The sequence below is a fragment of the Tachypleus tridentatus genome, chromosome 13 (assembly GCF_004210375.1).
Source record: "Tachypleus tridentatus isolate NWPU-2018 chromosome 13, ASM421037v1, whole genome shotgun sequence".
NCBI classification, from domain to species: Eukaryota; Metazoa; Arthropoda; class Merostomata; order Xiphosura; family Limulidae; genus Tachypleus; species Tachypleus tridentatus.
The window spans coordinates 141,403,212-141,418,750 of NC_134837.1; the positions used below are offsets into that span (position 1 = coordinate 141,403,212).

Sequence of the window (15,539 nt, forward strand, 5' to 3'; positions counted from 1 at the left end):
AACTGCTTGAGTAATTTTAATGATACAATGGCCCCCACAGAGCCCAGATCTCAACCAGCTTGAGTAGATCTGGGACAAGAAGCTGCTGGAGTCATTTAAATGATACAATGGCCCCCATAGAGCCCCGATCTCAACCAGCTTGAGTATATCTGGGACAAGAAGCTGCTGGAGTCATTTAAATGATACAATGACCCCATAGAGTCCCGATCTCAACAAGCTCAAGTAGATCTGGAACATGATGGATCAAAAACTTGACATGTCATAAATTACTTCCAAAGAAACTTTATGGAAGTGTATTACAAACATTTGAAGTAAATTCCCAAAGGACACTTTTATTAGATGTGTTGCAACGATGGTTGAAAGACTGTCTGCAGTTATTAAACCAAAAGGGGGACACAAAATATGAGCTGTTTACTAAACTTAACACTTCCACTGACTTTCTGTTGTACTGTGTTTACTGAACTCAACACTTCCACTGACTTTCTGATGTACTATGTTTACTGAACTCAACACTTCCACTGAGTTTCCATTGTACTAAATACGAAGATTAATAACATTTTGGTGTTTCACCTGTGATTTACCTTCCAATGTTCTTTGACAGAAACCTAAAACCTAATCCTTGATTTTGTCCTTACAATTTTGCACAATACTGTATATCGGTAATACTCGGGTTTAAATAATTTGTTTAAGGGAAATAAATCTGTAATGCTGAATAAATAACTTGAATTTCACTGACTGATAACAACTTGTTAAACTTTTACACAAGAACAAAAAACTTGTTTCCGTTAGTAAAATCCTATAGCTATACTTGTTAAGAAACCATTACAGCCAGTAAGTTGATAATTGTCAAATGTATTGGCATCATTGCGTATACAGGAATCAAGATGGTGCTAATCTGAACTTCTTAAATTGCAAAAAATCTAAATTTTTATAACAATGTGGTTAAAAACTGGTTATGATTGCAAGTTGTGGTGTCGGAACATCTGTTTGGAACATAATTTGAGCTAAATCATGTAAAAGAACTTGGAACTTATCGCATTATGAATTAATTTGAAGTAGTTGTTGTTGTTTTGGAATTTCGCACAAAGCTACTCGAGGGCTATCTGTGCTAGCCGTCCCTAATTTTGCAGTGTAAGACTAGAGGGAAGGCAGCTAGTCATCACCACCTACCGCCAACTCTTGGGCTACTCTTTTACCAACGAATAGTGGGATTGACAGTCACATTATACACCCCCACGGCTGGGAGGGCGAGCATGTTTAGCGAGACGCGGGCTCGAACCCGCGACCCTCGGATTACGAGTCGCACGCCTTACGCGCTTGGCCATGCCAGGCCTAATTTGAAGTAAGGATTATGTTTTGATACTGATCACTAACAACAACCCACATGGAGTAAAAATGTATCTTAAGATAGCTGGTATGGGTATTAAAACTTTAATTAAAATAAAATACTGAACAATGTTTCGACCTTCTTAAGTCATATTCTGGTTAACAGGTCAAAACGTTGTTCTGTACTTTATTTTAATTACGTTTTCATACCTATACCAGTGTCTTGAGATTACAATAACAAAATAGCTGTCAGCATACGCTGAAAACTAAGATTCTGCTCTATCTGAGTGTTTAGTAGAGGTTTTATAATAATATCTATTACCTTAGTTGTAAGTGAATCCGCATGAGTTAGTAGCCTCACGCTAAGAGGATATAGAAAAACAAATACCATTAAAGTAACTAACATCGACTGTGATACTGGTTTCTTTGACATCAACGTCTGCGACCTTTCGTTTAATTTCTTCTGGTATTTCTTGAGACTTCAGGTCGATGTGCCTCCAGAAGTCTAAAGTTGTGATATCTGTTGCTTGATCTGAGGTTTGTTGACCACTGGCATTTCCAGCTTGACATGGCCAACGTGTTAGAGAAGCACTTTTCTACAAAGAAGATCTGGTAATAACGTCTCCTCTACTGTGAGTACATGATATAAAATAGAAGGATGAAACATCTGTCTTGAAACCTCGTTTATATAGCGCTACCAGTGCTGCAGCATCTACCTACACTCATGAAAAGTATGTCACCTTAGTCAATTGTGCTTACAAAATCAAGGATAAACAAAGTGTAGAAACCTGTTTGACAAGATTTTAGCAGGTTCAAATCGCATATGATCCATACCATCAGGTACCCAGCTCACGGCAACAACAATTAAGCCAACGTTTGCACTTGATGACTCAACGGTAAGCTTGAGGGCTCAAAACACTAATAATCGAGTTTCGATCCAAATGGTTGTAGCTCATTATGACTTTTTCATTTAACTCAAGTAAACGAAAGGATGCGTAATCACCTACATCAAAAGATATTTATTAATCGGAAACATTTAGACAAAATACTCACAGGTCCTCTCGAAACAGAACCTCTACATGTAATGCATCTTTTGTCATAGCTTGAGGCCCCCTAATTAGTATTAAGCCCTGGAATTCAGCCCGGTAAGCCCATGCTTTAATTGGAGTTGAATATACTTCATAAACTTTGTTTCAGTCTTTGCAACAACAATGTTAAAGCTAGGATCACCAAGACGTTAGAACTTATAATACTGCACAATTTAGTTCCAACTTTTTTAGAGAAGCTTGACATAAACCGTATTTAGACTTGAGCACTATTTTTTAAACTCTTTTGGAAAACTAATTATTTCAAGTTGCATTTTAATAATAATTCCAATTAACTTTCCTTCATTTTCTAGTTACTGAAATTTATTATATTGGTATTTAAGAAATAGATTGCGACATGAGTTAATAATAGGTAGCGCTGCAATGCAGGTCCATCACAGACAAAAGGAAATTATTTTCTGTCGTCAGTATTTTAACGTAAAGTAACTGTACGATAATTTTCTGTCAATTTCAGTTAATCACTAAATATTTGTACGATAGAAAATTGGCTGCTACGATAATAATAAAAACAAAATTTAAGAGCAAGCGTTGATAAAAGTAACAAACATTAACTTTCTTTTATGTACATACATAATATTAAAATACGTATTGATAACGTTACCATCACTATCTTTTCCCATTTTATTTGAATTAAAATAAAGTGCTAATTATATAAAAAGAGAATTATTTACAAATTAATACGTTCCTCGGTAGTATAGTGGTGAGTATCCCCGCCTGTCACGCGGGAGACCGGGGTTCGATTCCCCGCCGGGGAGATAATCATAAGCTTCACCTTTTCTATTAACTATACAATTTTCAATACTTTTTTGTAAATTACAAAATTTGACTTGCAGATTACAATGTTTTTGAAAAGTAAAAACAACTTTTAAAAGTAAATAAATTTATTTGGCGATGGGCAACATGAAAAGTGACTACATGTTTCAGTATTTCCTCGCCACCGCCACAAGAAATGACTCACACTTGGCAAAAGGAGCTTTGTATGTGAATAATTTAACTCATTATGCGTTTAAGAGGCTTATATAGAAAATTAATATTGCACTCTATAATTATGCATTATCACCTAGCAACCCGTCGCCTTATTTAACGATAAATTATAGAGTTCATGAAATAAAACTTCATTTTCGTGCTAACTTATTAAATATCCTAAACTTTACGGGCCCGGCATGGCCTAGCGGGTAAGGCGTGCGACTCGTAATTCGAGGGTCGCGGGTTCGCGCCCGCGTCGCGCTAAACATGCTCGCCCTCCCAGCCGTGGGGGTGTATAATGTGACGGTCAATCCCACTATTCGTTGGTAAAGAGTAGCCCAAGAGTTGGCGGTGGGTGGTGATGACTAGCTGCCTTCCCTCTAGTCTTACACTGCTAAATTAGGGACGGCTAGCACAGATAGCCCTTGAGTAGCTTTGTGCGAAATTCCAAAACAAACAAACTAAGCTTTACGACTTAAATACAATCGAAGCAATGGAAAAATTATTGTAAGAAACAACGTTAAATGCAAATGTTATATCTCACACTATGACTTAAAATCAGAGTCGTATAAAAAATAACATTACAGATCTCTTTCAGGCTCTTACAAATGATTGCCCAAGAAGCTTTACGTTCAGTGTCAGGATTCATCTGTTAGGTTGAATTTTGAGAAGCATAAATATCCTCTTTTTGCAACGTTATCTCATTCCAGTCTTTCAAAAGAAATGGCGAACCAGCAGAAAGTTTCCCCCCCTTTTCGGCCAAGAAAAGAGACTTCTGATTGATTATTGATTGATTATTTGGAATTAAATACACAGCTACACAATGGACTATTTGTGCTCTGCCCATCACTGGTATCAAAACCAAGTTTCTAGCGGTGAGAGTCCACAGACATACCATTGTGCACTGGAGAGGGGGGGCTTCTTATAGAAGGGAAATTGTGTAACGTGTTAGTTAAGAGATGAACTGCATAAATGGGCAGCAACAGACAGTACATGAGAGAAAATAAAAATGTGTAATAGAATATCTGTGAAACAACTTAGTAACTTTAAATATACTGCTGAGTCATTATGTTGAATAATTATGTTGAGATAAATTAGTCATTGTTTCGGTGCTGGAAGGGACATCACGTACATATTTTGAAGGTTACCACGTGGTGAAAGTGGCTACCTTTGAGGACAAGCAAGTCGCCAATAGTTACACACTGAATTTCAAAAATACGAACGAAATAACTTGTATTAAACTGATAAAAGAAGTTTTATGATATGTGGAGAGGTATGATCACACAGTTCAGTAAAGTGCGTGCCAAATCATTATGCAAGGTTTGTTCATACGAATATTTTGAAAAGTATATTTATGATCTAGGTTAAATTTATGTAGATTAACCTCCATATTGTTATACACAAGCTGTGCAATTGTCATCGAAATCTACTAACAAATAAGGTTTTCTAAAATGCCATGAGTTATACAGTGGAAAATAATTAAGCAAGTTCCTAGCAAATGACTGACTCTACAGCACAAAAATAACAGCCATTGGGAGGTAATAATAAATAAAACTGATACAATTAATCTATGTCAACCAAAGAAAACCCACAAACCGCTTAATACATAAGAATCAGAAGAGGATACCTCATTTATTGGTTGGTATAACAACCATTTTCTGACACGACTTTGATGAACCTATCGTCGACAGAGTTGGTCAGTTTTTAAATGTCTTTTGCTTCATCATCCCTTGCAGATGATAGTACAACATTCCAGAGATCATCCTTTGATGTAAACTTTCTTCCACCAGCATAAATCGTAAGTTTCATGACATGTCACAAGTTCTCTATGGGATTTTAATATAGAGAGGAAGCTGGCCATTCAGTAAGTTAGTTAGTTTTCAAGTCTAATTTTGAAATGTACCATGAGCAGCATGAGATGGGGCATTATGTCTCATAAAAATAGCTTTTCTTTTGAATCCCATAGACTTGGTCCTATACCAAGGTTTTAAGTTGTCCTTAAAAAATGCAACATAGGCTTCAGAAGTCACATTTACATCATCAGGTACTCTAAATGGACACCCAAGCTCAGTACCAATGATACCAGCCCAAAATATCACTCCTCCTTCTCTTTCTTGATTACGTCTCAGCCTTCCTCTGATCCACCCATCTGGTCTATCAAGAGTTGCATGACACTCATCTGTAAAAAAAAAAAACTTCTTCAAATTGGTTTTTTAGATACTATCAGCTCATACGAGTCGTTGGATTTTGTACACAAAGCTTGTTTTGATCGCAAGTTTTACCTTCCAGTCAGTTGATGAACTCTGATATTGAATGAAAAGAGTAAAAAAAATATTGGGTCTGACTATCATTCTTATAGAGCACTCACGCCACCAAAGTTTTGAGCACCTTACGTGGCAAAGGAACGCAAACCATAAATGCTTGATTCACGTTCTGAGCACGCTAACCATTATGCCACGGTCTCGTTATGAGGTGACATAGTATAAAAAATTTTAACGTCAAATAATAAAGACTCAAACTATTTTTGTAATGATAAGCATTTTTAATTTAGTGGTATACGATAATAAAGAAAATGTGAAAAACAAATTCGGGTAGAAAATTAATTTCAATCCATTTTAATAATTCATTATAAGTAACTAATTTTGCCTCAATCATATGCTGTGGAGACAACTTAATTTAAATAATTGTAAATAAAAATAGAATTAATTACGATTTCTTTAAACACATTCTCAGTGCCTCAACGGTGTGTCTGTGAATTAAAATGCTACAAACCGGTTTTCAATATCCCTTGTGGACACAGTACAGAATTTCCCTTGCATAGGTTTATTGTTAACTACCAACAAACCTTTAATACAAAATACAACTGCTATAATAATGAATCTAAATTTGGACAACTTTTGTGAAACTGTCTAAAGAGCGAACAATAACTTTATTTATCTGGGGTGATTTGAGACTGTTGTTTTTTATTGAAAATTTCGCTAATAACCGTTTCTGCACACCGACTTAGTGCCTTTTAGTGTATCACTGGTTCCTACATAATGTTTTTGTCAAATAAAGAGAAAATTAGTGATTATCTTATCAAAGATTATTAGTGTTGTATTCACGTATTTTTTTCTTGTTTTATTATTGAACAAATGAAGGGTTAATCGTTTATTAATAATGATTCATGTTAATTAGGGTCTTCTGAATGGGAAAGTAAGTAGACTTTGTCTCTAATAACATTTAAAACAAAAGTTAAGCACGTCTCGAACATTTAAAGTACATCTGGCTTGTTCTTATGCTTAATATTTGAGTTTCTTTGTTTGTTTGTAGTTAAACACAAAGCAATGCAATAGGTTATCTGTGCTCTGCCCATAAGAGATATCGAAACCATTTTTCAAGCAGTGTAAGTCAGCAGACGTAACGCTGAGACATTGGGGAGCTAATCTTTGGGAGTAAACATTTTTACAGTGCAATGAGTGATTGTATACGGCGGTGTTTAAAACACCCGATTTTACAAGCTCAGGGTAATTAAACAGCATTAAACTAATGATTCATTGGCATCAGTAAGATTTTGCATTGGTTAAGCACGAAGATACCCAATAGGTTCTCTGTGCTGTACACATCATGGGTATCGAAACCCGAATTATAGCGTTGTAAGCATGCAGATTTGCAATGGATGTTTATTTGTTGGAAAGGGAAGATACTTTTTGGCCACAAAGTGGAAAAACTGTAATAGAATTTTGAAGAATTTCAAGATTATTTGTTTATTTAATTTCACTTTAAGGACGAACAAATACATCATCAAATATTTAAGATGTAAACCCTCGAATTTAAATTTACGCAATACTTTGGTTGATATTTTCTTTAGCTCAAGTATTTTATTTTTGCAACGGTTGATAAAATTTGCATTCGTAAAAATATAAATTGTTTTTTGTTTCTGTAGGTTTAGGGTGATTTTATTTTTCTTCTACCAAGTTAATTTATTTTTTGAGATACTTATTACCTTCCTGTTACACCAAACATGCTTGCCCTTTCAGGCGTAGAGGCGTTGTAGTGTAACAGTCGATTCCACTATTTGTTGGTAAAAGAGTAGCCCAAGAGTTGGCGATGGGTGGTGGTGATTAGCTTCCTTCCATCCAGTCTTAAACTGCTAAATTAGGGACGGCTAGCGCAGATAGCCCTCATGTAGCTTTGCGCGAAATTAAAAAAACAACAACAATTATAGATCGTTTGTTTAAATCAGGGGTCACCAAACTACGGCCTGCGGACCAGATATGGCCCTCGAGGTCATTTTGTCCAGCCCGCCAGCAGCTAGCCGCTTTGAAATAAAAAGTGACATAAAAATGTCCGACTGTCATAACAAAATAAATCACACCGATGGTCGCATTAAGTTGGCAAACACAAGACGTTATGATAAAAAGAATCAAGGCTGTCACGCGCATTTTTAATCAATAGGAAAATTCTTCATTCGTCCTTGCTGCCCGTTTATTCGTATCGAGGCACGTATCTATGAAAGCATTAGGATTTCGAAAACAAGTACAGACTTAACCCTCGTCTTATCGACTCGTGTTGTAAATTCAGCAGCCGAGGGTTACCTTTTCAGCAAGTTCATTTCTCTTATTAGTCGGGTTATGCGCTTTTCGAAACTCGTTCTTAGGTAAGTGTCGTGGCAAACGATCGTTTCAATATATTTTGTTTGTGCGTTCTTGACCTGTACAATACGTTTCTCACAGCGTTCTGTTTTTTATTTTCAGATCCTGTTTTTTTTTTTTACCCATCGTTATGGCTGCTTTTAAAAGAAGAAAAGTGGACTCTGAGTGTCGTGCTTTCAATGAAGAATGGGGAGAAAAGTATTTCTTTATGGAAACAAAAAAACAGAAAGTTACTTGTGTGATATGCACCGAAAGTGTTGTCGTTTTGAAAGAGTACTATCTTCGGCGTCACTATGAAACAAAACATCTATCAACATCTATTTGAAATTTTCAGAAAAGTTCCCTTCTGAGAAATTTGAATCCATGAAACGTGTTTTTGAATCTCTTCACGAGAAAGTTTGCTGGAAATGAATCTGTCACTCATACAAGTAACAAAATAGTGCATAGGATGGCAGAGCGAGGAAAACCTTTTACTGACGGCAACTTAATCAAAGAGTGTATGATGGAAGCAGTAAATGAGCTGTGACCTGAGAAAGCCAATTTCTTTGAAAGTATCAGCCTTTCAGCAACTTCAGTTGTACGGAGAGCAGAAGAACTTGGAGAGAACATCGCATTACAGATTCGCCAAAAAGCTAGAAACTTTCTATGGTATTCTCTGGCACTGTAAGACTCTACTGATCTCTCGAGTACGTCACAACTTCTCGTGTTCATTCGTGGAGTTAATTTGGACTTTCAGATCACGGAAGAGTTGGCATCAGTTTGCAGAACGCACGGAAGAATAAGTGAAGAAGACATTTTCATGGAAGCATAAAACTTTGCAAGACTATAACCTTCAGCGGAATTAGCTTAGAGGTGTAACAATTGATGGAAGAAAAAACATGGCTGGAGAAAAGAAGGGTCTGGTGGGGCTGATCAGGAAACAGTTAGAAGATTTTCAACTCCCAAGCGCTCTGTTCATACACTGCATCATACATCAACAAACACTCTGTGGAAAAGACTTAGATATTTCTTGCGTACCGAAACTAGTCATTTCTGCAGTGAATTTCATTCAGGGTCATGCACTTAATCATCGCCAGTTCAAGACGTTTCTTGAAGAAATTGATTCGGATTTCTGTGACTTACCTTATCTCACGGCAGTGAGGTGGCTCAGCTGCAGTCTCGTCTCGTTTTTATAAGCTGAGAAGAGAAATAGATATATTACTTATCGAAAAATATAGAGCCGATCCACTTCTGTCGGATCCAACCTGGTTGTCAAAGTTGTCATTTTTGGTCGATATCGCATCCCACATTGATGAATTGAACTTGAAACTTCAGGGGAAGAATAACCTTGTCTGTGATCTCTATAGAATCATTAAAGGATTTCGGAGAAAGCTGTCATTGTTTGAAGCTCATTTAGAAGGAGGAAGCCTCTCTCATTTTCAGTGTTTCAATGAGGTTTTTTCTAAATTTTATTATCATATATACATATATATATATCTTTTTAAATTGAATATTCTGGTTTTTATCCTTTATAAGACGAGGGAACGTCCAGTTAGGGTTTTTCTCCCATTGTTTCTGGATTTTCTTTTCTCAGTATGCATGTTTTTCTAAGTTTGTTTGTTTTTTTATCTTAGTTTGGTTGTAATTTGTAACTTTTGTTCTATTTTTAAAATTGCAAATATATTTTACTTTCATCAATTGTTTCAGAATGCTTTAGTCTTCTCTTCCAATTAATTCCAAACAATTTTTTGAACAAGCTTCTAGCTCCCCGGTGATATGTTTGCAGACTTAGACTACTAGAAACAGGGTTTCGATACTCGCGGTGGGCAGAGCACAGATGGCCTATTATGTATGTTTATGCTAAACTCAAAATAAACAAACAATAGAATCTTCTAAAGTTATCTTGCGTTCCGGAAGGGACGTTACTAAGCGAATTATTGGCTCTCAAAGTCTAAAAACAGAAAAAAAAACTATTCTCTCTCGCTCTTTCTCTTTTTTTTTTTCGGCATGGCCGGGTGGTTAAGGCACTCGACTCGTAATTTGAGAATTTCGGGTTCGAATCCCCGTCACGTCAAACATATTCGCCCTTTTAGCCATGGGGGCATTATAATGTGACGGTCAATCCCACTATTCATTAGTAAAAATGTAGCCCAAGAGTTAGCTGTTGACTAGCTGCCTTCTCTCTAGTCTTACACTGCTAAATTAGGGACGGCCAGCGCAGATAGCCCTTGAGTAGATTTGCGCGAAATTAAAAAAAAAACAAACTCGGTGTTCGACTGCACATGGTGGACATGTAGATAAATCAATGTAGCTTTGCTCATAAACAAACAAACTGATTTAGATGCTAAGTGTTTTGTTTGTTGCTATTTTATTGTAATTAAAACCCAATTAGTGTGACGAATATGCACTTCACTGTAAAACACTAATTCAACGAGTAGTACAAGAAACCTCTCGGTCCTTAAATAAATTAAAATTATCGTTGAAATGTAAACTTATTATTCAATAATTGTCTGGTCTATAAATACTTAAGTTCTAAAACCTACAGACTTTTACGTATATCGTTTTTATAGCAACTAAGGCGTCAATTTCGAAGGGCAAAATGCGTCATGTTATCAAATTCCTTATCTTAAGTCATGAAAAATTAACTGTATTGAAATCGCAGCACTGATTTACACCACATATGTTCTTAAAACTAATAATTTAATAGTAGGCTGACATCAGCCCTTAAAAAACGTACGTCAGAGACTTAAGAGATTTCAGGTTTTATTTGTTACTCGGTAACTGTTTGTATCTGTAAATATGTAAGCGTAGTTAGGGGCAGAAAAGCCAATCAGCACTCGTGTATTATAACAAAGCTAGTTCATTTTTCTGCGGTAAAAATATCATCGACACACGTTAACAAAAGAGAAAAGTCTGTTAGTTTGTTTATCAAACAATGCTTCTATTTAACCACACTCTTTTATCTATGCGATTGTTTAATTACTAGTTTATAATTGGTGTATCCTGCTCGTGGTATTAAACTTCTAAATAACATTGTACTTTATGTTTTGGGGTTACAGGACATACGTAATTTTTACAACTTTAATAAATATCATATTCGTTCAGTCTATCTGATGTTATATGTTGAGATAGACTGTTAGATTCCATCTGTTCTACTGATACGGTCCTTCGTTGGTACAGCGGAAAGTCTGTAAATGCCGAGCCGAGCGTGGCCCGATGGATTAGCCGTACAGTGAATCTGTTGGTCCATGTCTGCGTTTCCTCAGAGAGAAACATAAAAACATTTGTGGGTGCGTTATAAGGGTGACGAATAAAATTAATATGAATACAATTTTAAAACTACTGCACTGAAGGTGGAAAAAAAAACGTTTCGTCAAATTTACTCACGTATTGCACAACGTACGTTCATTTAAACCAGGGGTAACCAAACTTTTTTCACAGGGGGCCAGATTACTTGGGGAATAAGAAGCACGGGCCACATGATCATTATGTTCAATACTCATAAGCTAGAACGACAGCTCTCTGTAAAAGACTTAACACTAAGTTTAGGATGCCACATTAGCAATGTGGGAGTAGCATGCAATACACACATATAATAAAAATAGAAATACAACCAACATTTTTATTTACCAAAAGGTTATCAAAGAAGGTGACATTAGCAAAAACAATTGTCAACAATCGCACACAGTGAGTACAAATCTGAATTTCACTAAGTCACAAAAACGCTAGTGAGATTTATGAAATTGGCATTTGGCTTTCAAAATATCTTCAATGTTCGGTTTTGAATTGCTGCATCCAATCATAAGAATTGCTTTCAAATGTTCATCAGTCAACCTTGATCGACGTACCAACTTCACATATTTCATTTTTGAAAATGCTTGTTCACAGACAAAAGTTGTTCCGAACACTGATGCCATACCAGATGCGAACTGCTTCAGCTTTGGAAAATAATCTTGAGGCATGCAGCTGTAAAATTCACTAAGTTGCCCCTCTCTGTGTTTTGGTTTCAACAAGTCATTTTTTTGCAAATCGATGACCTTCAGCTGAAGTTCCACTGGCACGTCATCAATGACACAATCAAAAGAATTCTGAAAACGAGGATGTCACTTTCGATTCTGTCGAGATCCGAAAATCTCTCTAAAAATGCTTATTTAAATCACCAATATTTTTTTCTGAAACTCCAGGTTGATATCTTCTGTGATTCCAGCATGAAACTCATTGAAACACCGAAAATGAGAGAAGTTAACTCCTTCGAAATGTGCTTCAAACAATGACAGCTTTCTCCGAAATCATTTAATGATTCTATAGAGATCACAGACAAGGTTATTCTTCCCCTGAAGTTTCAAGTTCAATTCATCAATGTGGGATGTGATGTCAACCAAAAATGACAACTTTGACAACCAGGTTGGATCCGACAGAAGTGGATCGGCTCTATATTTTTCGATAAGTAATATATCTATTTCTCTTCTCAGCTTATAAAAACGAGACGAGACTGCAGCTGAGCCACCTCACTGCCGTGAGATAAGGTAAGTCACAGAAATCCGAATCAATTTCTTCAAGAAACGTCTTGAACTGGCGATGATTAAGTGCATGACCCTGAATGAAGTTCACTGCAGAAATGACTAGTTTCGGTACGCAAGAAATATCTAAGTCTTTTCCACAGAGAGCTTGCTGATGTATGATGCAGTGTATAAACAGAGCGCTTGGGAGTTGAAGATCTTCCAACTGTTTTCTGATCAGCCCCACCAGGCCCTTCTTTTCTCCAACCATGTTTTTTCTTCCATCAATTGTTACACCTCTAAGCTAATTCCACTTAAGGTTATAGTCTTGCAAAGTTTTATGCTTCCATGAAAATGTCTTCTTCACTTGTTCTTCCGTGCGTGCTGCAAACTGATGCCAACTCTTCCGTGATCTGAAAGTCCAAATTAACTCCACGAATGAACACGAGAAGTTGTGACGTACTCGAGAGATCAGTAGAGTCTTACAGTGCCAGAGAATACCATAGGAAGTTTCTAGCTTTTTGGCGGATCTGTAATGCGATGTTCTCTCCAAGTTCTTCTGCTCTCCGTACAACTGAAGTTGCTGAAAGGCTGATACTTTCAAAGAAATTGGCTTTTTTCAGGACACAGCTCATTTACTGCTTCCATCATACACTCTTTGATGAAGTTGCCGTCAGTAAAAGGTTTTCCTCGCTCTGCCATCCTATGCACTATTTTGTTACTTGTATGAGTGACAGATTCATTTTCAGCAAACTTTCTCGTGAAGAGATTCTTTTGAGATTCAAAAACACGTTTCATGGATTCAATTTTTTCAGAAGGGAACTTTTCTGAAAATTTCAAATAGATGTTGATAGATGTTTTGTTTCATAGTGACGCTGAAGATTGTACTCTTTCAAAACGACAATACTTTCGGTGCATATCACACAAGTAGCTTTCTGGTTTTTTGTTTCCACAAAGAAGTACTTTTCTCCCCATTCTTCATTGAAAGCACGACACTCAGAGTCCACTTTTCTTCTTTTAAAAGTAGCCATAACGATGGGTGAAAAAAAAAAACAGGATCTGAAAATAAAAAACAGAACGCTGTGAGAAACGTATTGTATAGGTCCAAGAACGCACAAACAAAATATATTGAAACGATCGTTTGCCACGACACTTACCTCAGAACGAGTTTCGAAAAGCGCATAACCCGACTAATAAGAGAAATGAACTTGCTGAAGCGGTAACCCTCGGCTGCTGAATTTACAACACGAGTCGATAGGACGAGGGTTAAGTCTGTACTTGTTTTCGAAATCCTAATGCTTTCATAAATACGTGCCTCGATGCGAATAAACGGGCAGCAAGGACGAATGAAGAATTTTCCTATTGTTTAAAAATGCGCGTGACAGCCTTGATTCTTTTTATCATAACGTCTTGTGTTTGCCAACTTAATGCGACCATCGGTGTGATTTATTTTGTTATGACAGTCGGACATTTTTATGTCACTTTTTATTTCAAAGCGGCTAGCTGCTGGCGGGCCGGACAAAATGACCTCGAGGGCCATATTTGGTCCGCAGGCCGTAGTTTGGTGACCCCTGATTTAAACAAACGATCTATAATTGTTTTGTTTTAATTTCGCGCAAAGCTACATGAGGGCTATCTGCGCTAGCCGTCCCTAATTTAGCAGTTTAAGACTGGTTGAAAGGAAGCTAGTCACCACCACTCATCGCCAACTCTTGGGCTACTCTTTTACCAACAAATAGTGGAATTGACTGTTACACTACAACGCCTCCACGCCTGAAAGGGCAAGCATGTTTGGTGTAACAGGAAGGTAATAAGTATCTCAAAAAATAAATTAACTTGGTAGAAGAAAAATAAAATCGCCCTAAACGTACAGAAACAAAAAAAAACAATTTATTTTATTTTACGAATGCAAATTTTATCAACCGTTGCAAAAATAAAATACTTGAGCTAAAGAAAATATCAACCAAAGTATTGCGTAAATTTAAATTCGAGGGTTTACATCTTAAATATCTGATGATGTATTTGTTCGTCCTTAAAGTGAAATTAAATAAACAAATAATCTTGAAATTCTTCAAAATTCTATTACAGTTTTTCCACTTTGTGGCCAAAAAGTATCTTCCCTTTCCAACAAATAAACATCCATTGGCAATCTGCATGTAAAATGTAAAGGCAGTATTAAAGTAATTTAAACAGTTAAATGATGTAAAATGCAAAGACAGTGTTAAAGTAATTTAAACAGTCAAATGACCTTTGTAGAGTAGTCACAATTTTGGTTAGGTACGTAGGGCTGTAAAAGAATATGAAGGCATCGCGGTAATTGCGAGATTAAAACTAAGTGATTTAATCTTATTCCGAAACAACTGTTATCCACAAAAGACTACCGATATAAAGAATACTTCCAGCTGATTGGTCTTATGAAAAATAACAATCCGATTTGTTTATTATTTTCAGAATCGTAGAAAAATCCCACTCTAAGGTTTGTTGTTTACAGGATTGTAGAAAAATCAGATACCTGAGGTTTATCAAAATTAAGATCTGGAAGTTTATTATTCAGAAGGTCGTGTAAAGGGTAAAACTTTCAGGTTTGTTGAATCATAGTTTTGTTAGTGATAAACGAAAGTAGATTATATGTTGCGCAGTCAGATAAATTTTATTTTTTTTAATGACATCTTTGTCTAAATTACTTTGTTTTAACCTTCGATATAACTTAAAAATGTGTGATAAGAGTAACAAGTTAATGTTGTGGATCATTTTACTTATTACTGTTTGTTCTGGTTTTCAATTTCGCGCAAAGCTACACGAGGGCTATCTAGGTAGCCGTCCCAAATCAGTAGTGTAAGACGAGAGGGAAGGCAGCTACTCATCACCACCCTCCGCCAACTCTTGGGCTATTCTTTTACCAACGAATAGTGGGATTGACCGTACATTATAACGCCCCCACGGCTGAAAGGGCGAGCATATTTAGCGCGACGGCAATACGAATTCGCGACCCTCAGATTACGAATCGCACGTCTTAACCCACCTGGCCA

The 15,539-nt window shown here is 36.5% G+C and overlaps 1 non-coding gene across 1 annotated transcript; it reads left to right on the forward strand.

Moving 5' to 3' along the window:
- Positions 1 to 3,115: 3,115 nt before the first annotated feature.
- Positions 3,116 to 3,187, forward strand: TRNAD-GUC (transfer RNA aspartic acid (anticodon GUC)). Its single transcript has one exon. It is a non-coding gene; the product is annotated as a tRNA-Asp (tRNA).
- The last annotated feature ends 12,352 nt before the right edge of the window (positions 3,188 to 15,539 follow it).